Here is a 10,976-nt window from a genome sequence, read left to right as displayed (position 1 = left end):
TATACTGAACCTACTGATATTGCCAACATCCTGGAAGATAGATTCATTGCAAACTTCACCCACCCCTCACCTCCAAAAGGACCCACAACAATACCGGAAAAGTGTAGTGTCCCAAAAATCACAGATGCACAGGTGAAAACAGCCCTTTCAAAAGCCAAAAACACAGCATCAGTGGGACCAGATGGTGTCCCAGGCTGCGTATTGTATGAACTACAGAACAAACTAACCCCCCACCTAAACACTCTGTTCAGCCACAGCCTCTCCACAGGCTACGTGCCCATAGAATGGTGCACAGCAATGGTTATTCCTCTCCATGAAGGAGGGGCCACAACTGACCCTGGTAACTATCGCTCCATAAGCCTGACAAGCCTAATTTGCAAGGCAATGGAGCGCATCATCATGGAGCTTATTAATAAAGACATTGGGAACCTCCAAACACTTGATGTGACCCAGTTCGGCTTTGTTAAGGGCAGATCATACCTACTAAACCTGGTTGACTTCTTTGAGACAGTAACCAAGGCCATAGACGAGGGAAAGGTGGTTTACACAGCCTAACTTGACCTCGCCAAGGCTTTCGATGCCATTCCCCACTCGGGTATTACAGAAAAACTCACCAGCCTGAACATAAACCCCTATGTCATGCGATGGGTTGCCAACTGGCTTACAGACAGAACTTACACGGTAAGAATAGCGGGCTCCAGGTCTGACTCTAAACCAGTCACAAGTGGTGTCTCACAAGGCTTGGTCCTGGGACCCCTACTGTTCGGCATATACTTTTCAGAAGTAAAGGCAAACACAGGAGTACTATGGCTAACCAAGTTTGCTGATGACTGCAAACTGGGAGCCATTATTGACGCTCCGGCTAAAACGGACATCCTCCAGAAGGGCCTTACTGAGACGGGCACCTGGTGTCAAAGTCATGGCCTCGAGCTAAATGCCAAAAAATACATAGTCATCCTGTTTGGGGAAAAAAAAACACCCACAAATTACCACATAGGTGGCAGCCACCTTAATACAGAAAAGGTAATAAGAGATCTGGTGACCCAGGTAGATAGTAATCTCTCCTTTGACAATCATATTGCCAAAGTAGTTGGGAAATTCTTCTATGTGGCCCATCTAATTACTAAAGGGTTCACATCTAGAAATAAAGAGGATATAGTGCCCCTCTTTTCATCACTCTTTTCACCACTTCCAACAGCTGGAAAGGCCACAAAAGTACCTCACCAAGATGATTACTGGTCTCAAACATATGCCCTATGCAGCCCAACTGAAAAAACTCCGGCTGTACTCAGTGGCATATCGCTTACTCAGAGGTGATCTCTCCCTGACTTACAAAGCCATGTCCAACTCAGAATTGATGAACATGCTCCACCTAAAGAAATCCAAGTCACTGCAAGCCACACACTCTAATGAGCTAAACCTACCAACAACAATAAATAGAACATGATGGAGGGATAGATTCCAGTCACAGAGACTCCCCATGCTTTGGAACAGAATTCCAAATTATATCAGACAGAGCCTATCACTAACACTCTTCAAGAGAAACATTGACGAGTGGATAGGTAAAAGAAAATACACCCCTGGGATCACTTCATTGGCGCTGCTTGACAGAGGATCAGTTAATCAATGGGGTGGTGAAAGCCGACACACTCTGGCTAGGCTTATAAATGCCCTTGGGCAAATAGCCTAGTACCTACCTATGACAGTTAGGCAGCTAGCCTTCACATTATAGCTGGGCAATAGCTTTCTGCACTTCTACTACTACTCTCTACACTGTGAAAACAGGATTTAACCTAACATTATGGATGGTCAGTCTCCCTCCAGTTCTCCCACCAGCCTGATTGACATGGGTATCCTGAGGCAGTGTAGCAACTGCGTCATGTACACTGACAACCCTCTACTCCTAAATCAGCCAAGTACAATTTGTGAGAGATGCATCTACACTAAGAATCTGGAATCCTTGCTCTCTCACGCACAGAACAGTAACACTGAATGGGTTGTCAGCTGACATACTACACCTCTTACGCAAACCATGCACTCAACACTTAAACCATCATACGTGGAAGTACTCACCAGAAACCTACCTAAACACCAGAGGCCTTCCAAACACAAAGATGCTACACCTAACATAACACCTACAGTACTCAATACACATAAAAACACAAGCACCAGTGTCTCACCAAATAAGCCCCTATGGCAAAGCACATCTAAACCAAATTGTTTAGTCATAGGTCACCCATTGTGAGGCACACAGATGTCCCAGTCACCAGGCTGGACAAGAAGGTTACAGTCAGCTGTCTTATCGGGTGCCAGGATCCATCAGATTACACATGCACTCAAGTCTGTCAACAGCAAGTACCGTTATGACTCCGTCATAGTTCATGTTGGTGTGAATGACTTGAGACGAACCTCACTGGACTATATGAAGAGAGACATGATTGAGCTCTATGAATGTGTGTCCCAGGCAGGTATGTCCCTAGCCTTGAGCAGCATTCTACCTTCACCTAAGACGATACCACAATATAAACAAAAAATGATTGACCTCAACAATTGTCTTAGTTTCTGGTGTCATTCTCAGGGGATCCAGTTCCTGTCAGCCAGGGATGACATGGTTGATAGACTATGCTGCTTTGCCAGAGATAGTCTTCACTGTCACCTCTTGGCTTTTGGTTACTGGCTAAGGCACTTGCCTCCCCACACTGCCTTTTTTAGGCAAAGCCTGAAGAGCAAAACTTTCCGACGTGAGAATATCACTCACAAATAAATTAAAGGTTATGCTGCTAAACGCTAGGAGTTTAAATCAGAAACTACACTCTCTGGAAGCACTCCTCTCCCTGGAGAATGTTGATGTCTGTACAGTCACAGAAACTTGGTTCAGGGCTGCAGAGAGTACCCCGGCCTTGCAAGGCTACAGTGCCTTCCACACTTTCAGACTGCAAAATGAATGTGTGAGAACCAAAGGAGGAGGAGTACCTAGCTTCATCAACGATAAGTACACCTCTAGACTGGTTCGACAGGAAAACTCCATGGAGTTACTCCAAGTTCAACTAACTGTGGGTAAGACCCCCCTTCCAGTCATCGTTAGCTATAGGCCCCATCAATGATCCAAGATACCCACGCTGCTTATTTGGACCTGCTCGAATCAATCAGATTACAACCAAACCCTCTAGTCATGGGTGATTTTAACTATCCCTGCATTGACTGGGAAACTTATACGACTACCAACATGCTCACACAAATGTTCCTGGACTTTGTTAACACTAATGCCCTGGAACAAACAGATTAATTGCCTTCCCTTCCCTTTTCTGACCAAACAGAGCACTTTCAGTCTTCCTTTCTTAATGCTGACGAAGAAAAGAAATGCAAATCATCTCACACTGGCGAGTCTCAGATTCGAACTCTGACTGCTGCGGCCTCGACACAGAGTGCTGGACATGAAGCAGTCGTGGCAAATCACCCAGCGGTTGAAGCCTGTGTTTTCATACTTGATACTTTCCTTGGGAAAGGACAGGGAAAAAATAAAGCTTATCTTACTCACTTTGAGACTAGAAAAGAAATATGTGCTTCTTACCCTGCTCGTGCTTACTGCATGTGCTTGACTAGTGTCCCTTTCTCTTTTGGTTCACGACTTTTATGTTTTTTCAGACTCGGTTCCATGGGTCAGAGAAAGCCTAGAATACACTGCCTTCAGAGCCCAAGGAGTAAGGCACCAGTTTTAAGTAAAAGGCACTACTGAGAACAGCATCAAACACCGACGAGAGTGGGATTCGAACCCACGCATGCAGAGCACAATGGATTAGCAGTCCATCGCCTTAACCACTCGGCCATCTCGTCTGTAATGAATAGGGTGCTTTTCCTCTCTGAGGGTGATGCTGTTGACACCCAAGACAGGACGAGCCAGAGCAGGTGAGTTGTTGAAGTGCTTAGGTCTCAGCACAGAGATGCTGGTATTGCAGCAGTTGCCTTTTGTGCCTCTCTTTCAGTGACTGTGCCAGTTAGCCAAATCGCACCACACCCTGGACAAGTAGTGCTGCTGGCACAGTACACATCAGAGCCTAAGAAGGGTAACGCTGCTCAAGTCTATGAAAATCCCTACAGTGTAGCAGAGTGCGACCCCATTCTTTCTTCCATGGCTAAATCCTCTCAAGCTTAATGTGCAGATTAAATGAGTTTTCACTTTTTCCTGAGACTTCTAATGCTATTGCTAAATTGCTCTGACTAGCAGCATGACAAGACAAGAGAGCTCCGTGAGTGCACCTAACAGGGGAGTCCCTGGTGGTCTAGTGGTTAGGATTCGGCGCTCTCACTGCCGCCCGGGTTCGATTCCCGGTCAGGGAAGCTTCAATGAACTTTTTTTGCTGCTGTCAGTCAGGCCCGCATATGCTGCATTGTATCAGAGTTCAACTGCTGCCCTCGACTGCAGACCGCATGGTTAGAGCAGACAGTTAGGCAGCTAGCCTTCACATTATAGCTGGGCAATAGCTTTCTGCACTTCTACTACTACTCTCTACACTGTGAAAACAGGATTTAACCTAACATTATGGATGGTCAGTCTCCCTCCAGTTCTCCCACCAGCCTGATTGACATGGGTATCCTGAGGCAGTGTAGCAACTGCGTCATGTACACTGACAACCCTCTACTCCTAAATCAGCCAAGTACAATTTGTGAGAGATGCATCTACACTAAGAATCTGGAATCCTTGCTCTCTCACGCACAGAACAGTAACACTGAATGGGTTGTCAGCTGACATACTACACCTCTTACGCAAAACCATGCACTCAACACTTAAACCATCATACGTGGAAGTACTCACCAGAAACCTACCTAAACACCAGAGGCCTTCCAAACACAAAGATGCTACACCTAACATAACACCTACAGTACTCAATACACATAAAAACACAAGCACCAGTGTCTCACCAAATAAGCCCCTATGGCAAAGCACATCTAAACCAAATTGTTTAGTCATAGGTCACCCATTGTGAGGCACACAGATGTCCCAGTCACCAGGCTGGACAAGAAGGTTACAGTCAGCTGTCTTATCGGGTGCCAGGATCCATCAGATTACACATGCACTCAAGTCTGTCAACAGCAAGTACCGTTATGACTCCGTCATAGTTCATGTTGGTGTGAATGACTTGAGACGAACCTCACTGGACTATATGAAGAGAGACATGATTGAGCTCTATGAATGTGTGTCCCAGGCAGGTATGTCCCTAGCCTTGAGCAGCATTCTACCTTCACCTAAGACGATACCACAATATAAACAAAAAATGATTGACCTCAACAATTGTCTTAGTTTCTGGTGTCATTCTCAGGGGATCCAGTTCCTGTCAGCCAGGGATGACATGGTTGATAGACTATGCTGCTTTGCCAGAGATAGTCTTCACTGTCACCTCTTGGCTTTTGGTTACTGGCTAAGGCACTTGCCTCCCCACACTGCCTTTTTTAGGCAAAGCCTGAAGAGCAAAACTTTCCGACGTGAGAATATCACTCACAAATAAATTAAAGGTTATGCTGCTAAACGCTAGGAGTTTAAATCAGAAACTACACTCTCTGGAAGCACTCCTCTCCCTGGAGAATGTTGATGTCTGTACAGTCACAGAAACTTGGTTCAGGGCTGCAGAGAGTACCCCGGCCTTGCAAGGCTACAGTGCCTTCCACACTTTCAGACTGCAAAATGAATGTGTGAGAACCAAAGGAGGAGGAGTACCTAGCTTCATCAACGATAAGTACACCTCTAGACTGGTTCGACAGGAAAACTCCATGGAGTTACTCCAAGTTCAACTAACTGTGGGTAAGACCCCCCTTCCAGTCATCGTTAGCTATAGGCCCCCATCAATGATCCAAGATACCCACGCTGCTTATTTGGACCTGCTCGAATCAATCAGATTACAACCAAACCCTCTAGTCATGGGTGATTTTAACTATCCCTGCATTGACTGGGAAACTTATACGACTACCAACATGCTCACACAAATGTTCCTGGACTTTGTTAACACTAATGCCCTGGAACAAACAGATTAATTGCCTTCCCTTCCCTTTTCTGACCAAACAGAGCACTTTCAGTCTTCCTTTCTTAATGCTGACGAAGAAAAGAAATGCAAATCATCTCACACTGGCGAGTCTCAGATTCGAACTCTGACTGCTGCGGCCTCGACACAGAGTGCTGGACATGAAGCAGTCGTGGCAAATCACCCAGCGGTTGAAGCCTGTGTTTTCATACTTGATACTTTCCTTGGGAAAGGACAGGGAAAAAATAAAGCTTATCTTACTCACTTTGAGACTAGAAAAGAAATATGTGCTTCTTACCCTGCTCGTGCTTACTGCATGTGCTTGACTAGTGTCCCTTTCTCTTTTGGTTCACGACTTTTATGTTTTTCAGACTCGGTTCCATGGGTCAGAGAAAGCCTAGAATACACTGCCTTCAGAGCCCAAGGAGTAAGGCACCAGTTTTAAGTAAAAGGCACTACTGAGAACAGCATCAAACACCGGCGAGAGTGGGATTCGAACCCACGCATGCAGAGCACAATGGATTAGCAGTCCATCGCCTTAACCACTCGGCCATCTCGTCTGTAATGAATAGGGTGCTTTTCCTCTCTGAGGGTGATGCTGTTGACACCCAAGACAGGACGAGCCAGAGCAGGTGAGTTGTTGAAGTGCTTAGGTCTCAGCACAGAGATGCTGGTATTGCAGCAGTTGCCTTTTGTGCCTCTCTTTCAGTGACTGTGCCAGTTAGCCAAATCGCACCACACCCTGGACAAGTAGTGCTGCTGGCACAGTACACATCAGAGCCTAAGAAGGGTAACGCTGCTCAAGTCTATGAAAATCCCTACAGTGTAGCAGAGTGCGACCCCATTCTTTCTTCCATGGCTAAATCCTCTCAAGCTTAATGTGCAGATTAAATGAGTTTTCACTTTTTCCTGAGACTTCTAATGCTATTGCTAAATTGCTCTGACTAGCAGCATGACAAGACAAGAGAGCTCCGTGAGTGCACCTAACAGGGGAGTCCCTGGTGGTCTAGTGGTTAGGATTCGGCGCTCTCACCGCCCGGGTTCGATTCCCGGTCAGGGAAGCTTCAATGAACTTTTTTTGCTGCTGTCAGTCAGGCCCGCATATGCTGCATTGTATCAGAGTTCAACTGCTGCCCTCGACTGCAGACCGCATGGTTAGAGCAGACAGTTAGGCAGCTAGCCTTCACATTATAGCTGGGCAATAGCTTTCTGCACTTCTACTACTACTCTCTACACTGTGAAAACAGGATTTAACCTAACATTATGGATGGTCAGTCTCCCTCCAGTTCTCCCACCAGCCTGATTGACATGGGTATCCTGAGGCAGTGTAGCAACTGCGTCATGTACACTGACAACCCTCTACTCCTAAATCAGCCAAGTACAATTTGTGAGAGATGCATCTACACTAAGAATCTGGAATCCTTGCTCTCTCACGCACAGAACAGTAACACTGAATGGGTTGTCAGCTGACATACTACACCTCTTACGCAAACCATGCACTCAACACTTAAACCATCATACGTGGAAGTACTCACCAGAAACCTACCTAAACACCAGAGGCCTTCCAAACACAAAGATGCTACACCTAACATAACACCTACAGTACTCAATACACATAAAAACACAAGCACCAGTGTCTCACCAAATAAGCCCCTATGGCAAAGCACATCTAAACCAAATTGTTTAGTCATAGGTCACCCATTGTGAGGCACACAGATGTCCCAGTCACCAGGCTGGACAAGAAGGTTACAGTCAGCTGTCTTATCGGGTGCCAGGATCCATCAGATTACACATGCACTCAAGTCTGTCAACAGCAAGTACCGTTATGACTCCGTCATAGTTCATGTTGGTGTGAATGACTTGAGACGTACCTCACTGGACTATATGAAGAGAGACATGATTGAGCTCTATGAATGTGTGTCCCAGGCAGGTATGTCCCTAGCCTTGAGCAGCATTCTACCTTCACCTAAGACGATACCACAATATAAACAAAAAATGATTGACCTCAACAATTGTCTTAGTTTCTGGTGTCATTCTCAGGGGATCCAGTTCCTGTCAGCCAGGGATGACATGGTTGATAGACTATGCTGCTTTGCCAGAGATAGTCTTCACTGTCACCTCTTGGCTTTTGGTTACTGGCTAAGGCACTTGCCTCCCCCACACTGCCTTTTTTAGGCAAAGCCTGAAGAGCAAAACTTTCCGACGTGAGAATATCACTCACAAATAAATTAAAGGTTATGCTGCTAAACGCTAGGAGTTTAAATCAGAAACTACACTCTCTGGAAGCACTCCTCTCCCTGGAGAATGTTGATGTCTGTACAGTCACAGAAACTTGGTTCAGGGCTGCAGAGAGTACCCCGGCCTTGCAAGGCTACAGTGCCTTCCACACTTTCAGACTGCAAAATGAATGTGTGAGAACCAAAGGAGGAGGAGTACCTAGCTTCATCAACGATAAGTACACCTCTAGACTGGTTCGACAGGAAAACTCCATGGAGTTACTCCAAGTTCAACTAACTGTGGGTAAGACCCCCCTTCCAGTCATCGTTAGCTATAGGCCCCCATCAATGATCCAAGATACCCACGCTGCTTATTTGGACCTGCTCGAATCAATCAGATTACAACCAAACCCTCTAGTCATGGGTGATTTTAACTATCCCTGCATTGACTGGGAAACTTATACGACTACCAACATGCTCACACAAATGTTCCTGGACTTTGTTAACACTAATGCCCTGGAACAAACAGATTAATTGCCTTCCCTTCCCTTTTCTGACCAAACAGAGCACTTTCAGTCTTCCTTTCTTAATGCTGACGAAGAAAAGAAATGCAAATCATCTCACACTGGCGAGTCTCAGATTCGAACTCTGACTGCTGCGGCCTCGACACAGAGTGCTGGACATGAAGCAGTCGTGGCAAATCACCCAGCGGTTGAAGCCTGTGTTTTCATACTTGATACTTTCCTTGGGAAAGGACAGGGAAAAAATAAAGCTTATCTTACTCACTTTGAGACTAGAAAAGAAATATGTGCTTCTTACCCTGCTCGTGCTTACTGCATGTGCTTGACTAGTGTCCCTTTCTCTTTTGGTTCACGACTTTTATGTTTTTCAGACTCGGTTCCATGGGTCAGAGAAAGCCTAGAATACACTGCCTTCAGAGCCCAAGGAGTAAGGCACCAGTTTTAAGTAAAAGGCACTACTGAGAACAGCATCAAACACCGACGAGAGTGGGATTCGAACCCACGCATGCAGAGCACAATGGATTAGCAGTCCATCGCCTTAACCACTCGGCCATCTCGTCTGTAATGAATAGGGTGCTTTTCCTCTCTGAGGGTGATGCTGTTGACACCCAAGACAGGACGAGCCAGAGCAGGTGAGTTGTTGAAGTGCTTAGGTCTCAGCACAGAGATGCTGGTATTGCAGCAGTTGCCTTTTGTGCCTCTCTTTCAGTGACTGTGCCAGTTAGCCAAATCGCACCACACCCTGGACAAGTAGTGCTGCTGGCACAGTACACATCAGAGCCTAAGAAGGGTAACGCTGCTCAAGTCTATGAAAATCCCTACAGTGTAGCAGAGTGCGACCCCATTCTTTCTTCCATGGCTAAATCCTCTCAAGCTTAATGTGCAGATTAAATGAGTTTTCACTTTTTCCTGAGACTTCTAATGCTATTGCTAAATTGCTCTGACTAGCAGCATGACAAGACAAGAGAGCTCCGTGAGTGCACCTAACAGGGGAGTCCCTGGTGGTCTAGTGGTTAGGATTCGGCGCTCTCACCGCCGCGGCCCGGGTTCGATTCCCGGTCAGGGAAGCTTCAATGAACTTTTTTTGCTGCTGTCAGTCAGGCCCGCATATGCTGCATTGTATCAGAGTTCAACTGCTGCCCTCGACTGCAGACCGCATGGTTAGAGCAGACAGTTAGGCAGCTAGCCTTCACATTATAGCTGGGCAATAGCTTTCTGCACTTCTACTACTACTCTCTACACTGTGAAAACAGGATTTAACCTAACATTATGGATGGTCAGTCTCCCTCCAGTTCTCCCACCAGCCTGATTGACATGGGTATCCTGAGGCAGTGTAGCAACTGCGTCATGTACACTGACAACCCTCTACTCCTAAATCAGCCAAGTACAATTTGTGAGAGATGCATCTACACTAAGAATCTGGAATCCTTGCTCTCTCACGCACAGAACAGTAACACTGAATGGGTTGTCAGCTGACATACTACACCTCTTACGCTAAACCATGCACTCAACACTTAAACCATCATACGTGGAAGTACTCACCAGAAACCTACCTAAACACCAGAGGCCTTCCAAACACAAAGATGCTACACCTAACATAACACCTACAGTACTCAATACACATAAAAACACAAGCACCAGTGTCTCACCAAATAAGCCCCTATGGCAAAGCACATCTAAACCAAATTGTTTAGTCATAGGTCACCCATTGTGAGGCACACAGATGTCCCAGTCACCAGGCTGGACAAGAAGGTTACAGTCAGCTGTCTTATCGGGTGCCAGGATCCATCAGATTACACATGCACTCAAGTCTGTCAACAGCAAGTACCGTTATGACTCCGTCATAGTTCATGTTGGTGTGAATGACTTGAGACGTACCTCACTGGACTATATGAAGAGAGACATGATTGAGCTCTATGAATGTGTGTCCCAGGCAGGTATGTCCCTAGCCTTGAGCAGCATTCTACCTTCACCTAAGACGATACCACAATATAAACAAAAAATGATTGACCTCAACAATTGTCTTAGTTTCTGGTGTCATTCTCAGGGGATCCAGTTCCTGTCAGCCAGGGATGACATGGTTGATAGACTATGCTGCTTTGCCAGAGATAGTCTTCACTGTCACCTCTTGGCTTTTGGTTACTGGCTAAGGCACTTGCCTCCCCCACACTGCCTTTTTTAGGCAAAGCCTGAAGAGCAAAACTTTCCGACGTGAGAATATCACT

At 46.1% G+C, this 10,976-nt stretch overlaps 4 non-coding genes across 4 annotated transcripts; 1 reads left to right on the top strand and 3 right to left on the bottom strand.

Moving 5' to 3' along the window:
- Nucleotides 1–3,752: 3,752 nt before the first annotated feature.
- Nucleotides 3,753–3,834, bottom strand: TRNAS-GCU. Its single transcript has one exon. It is a non-coding gene; the product is annotated as a tRNA-Ser (tRNA).
- Nucleotides 3,835–6,492: 2,658 nt separating this feature from the next.
- TRNAS-GCU lies at nucleotides 6,493–6,574 on the bottom strand. The gene has a single exon. It is a non-coding gene; the product is annotated as a tRNA-Ser (tRNA).
- A 2,655-nt stretch (nucleotides 6,575–9,229) lies between these two features.
- On the bottom strand, nucleotides 9,230–9,311 carry TRNAS-GCU. The gene has a single exon. It is a non-coding gene; the product is annotated as a tRNA-Ser (tRNA).
- A 435-nt stretch (nucleotides 9,312–9,746) lies between these two features.
- On the top strand, nucleotides 9,747–9,818 carry TRNAE-CUC. Its single transcript has one exon. It is a non-coding gene; the product is annotated as a tRNA-Glu (tRNA).
- Nucleotides 9,819–10,976: the final 1,158 nt, after the last annotated feature.

Source organism: Protopterus annectens, chromosome 2.part2 (assembly GCF_019279795.1).
Source record: "Protopterus annectens isolate FY-2018-M chromosome 2.part2, PAN1.0, whole genome shotgun sequence".
In the NCBI taxonomy this organism is placed as follows: Eukaryota; Metazoa; Chordata; order Ceratodontiformes; family Protopteridae; genus Protopterus; species Protopterus annectens.
Note: the sequence above shows the minus strand (reverse complement) of the source record. Positions and strands in the feature narration are given on the sequence as shown.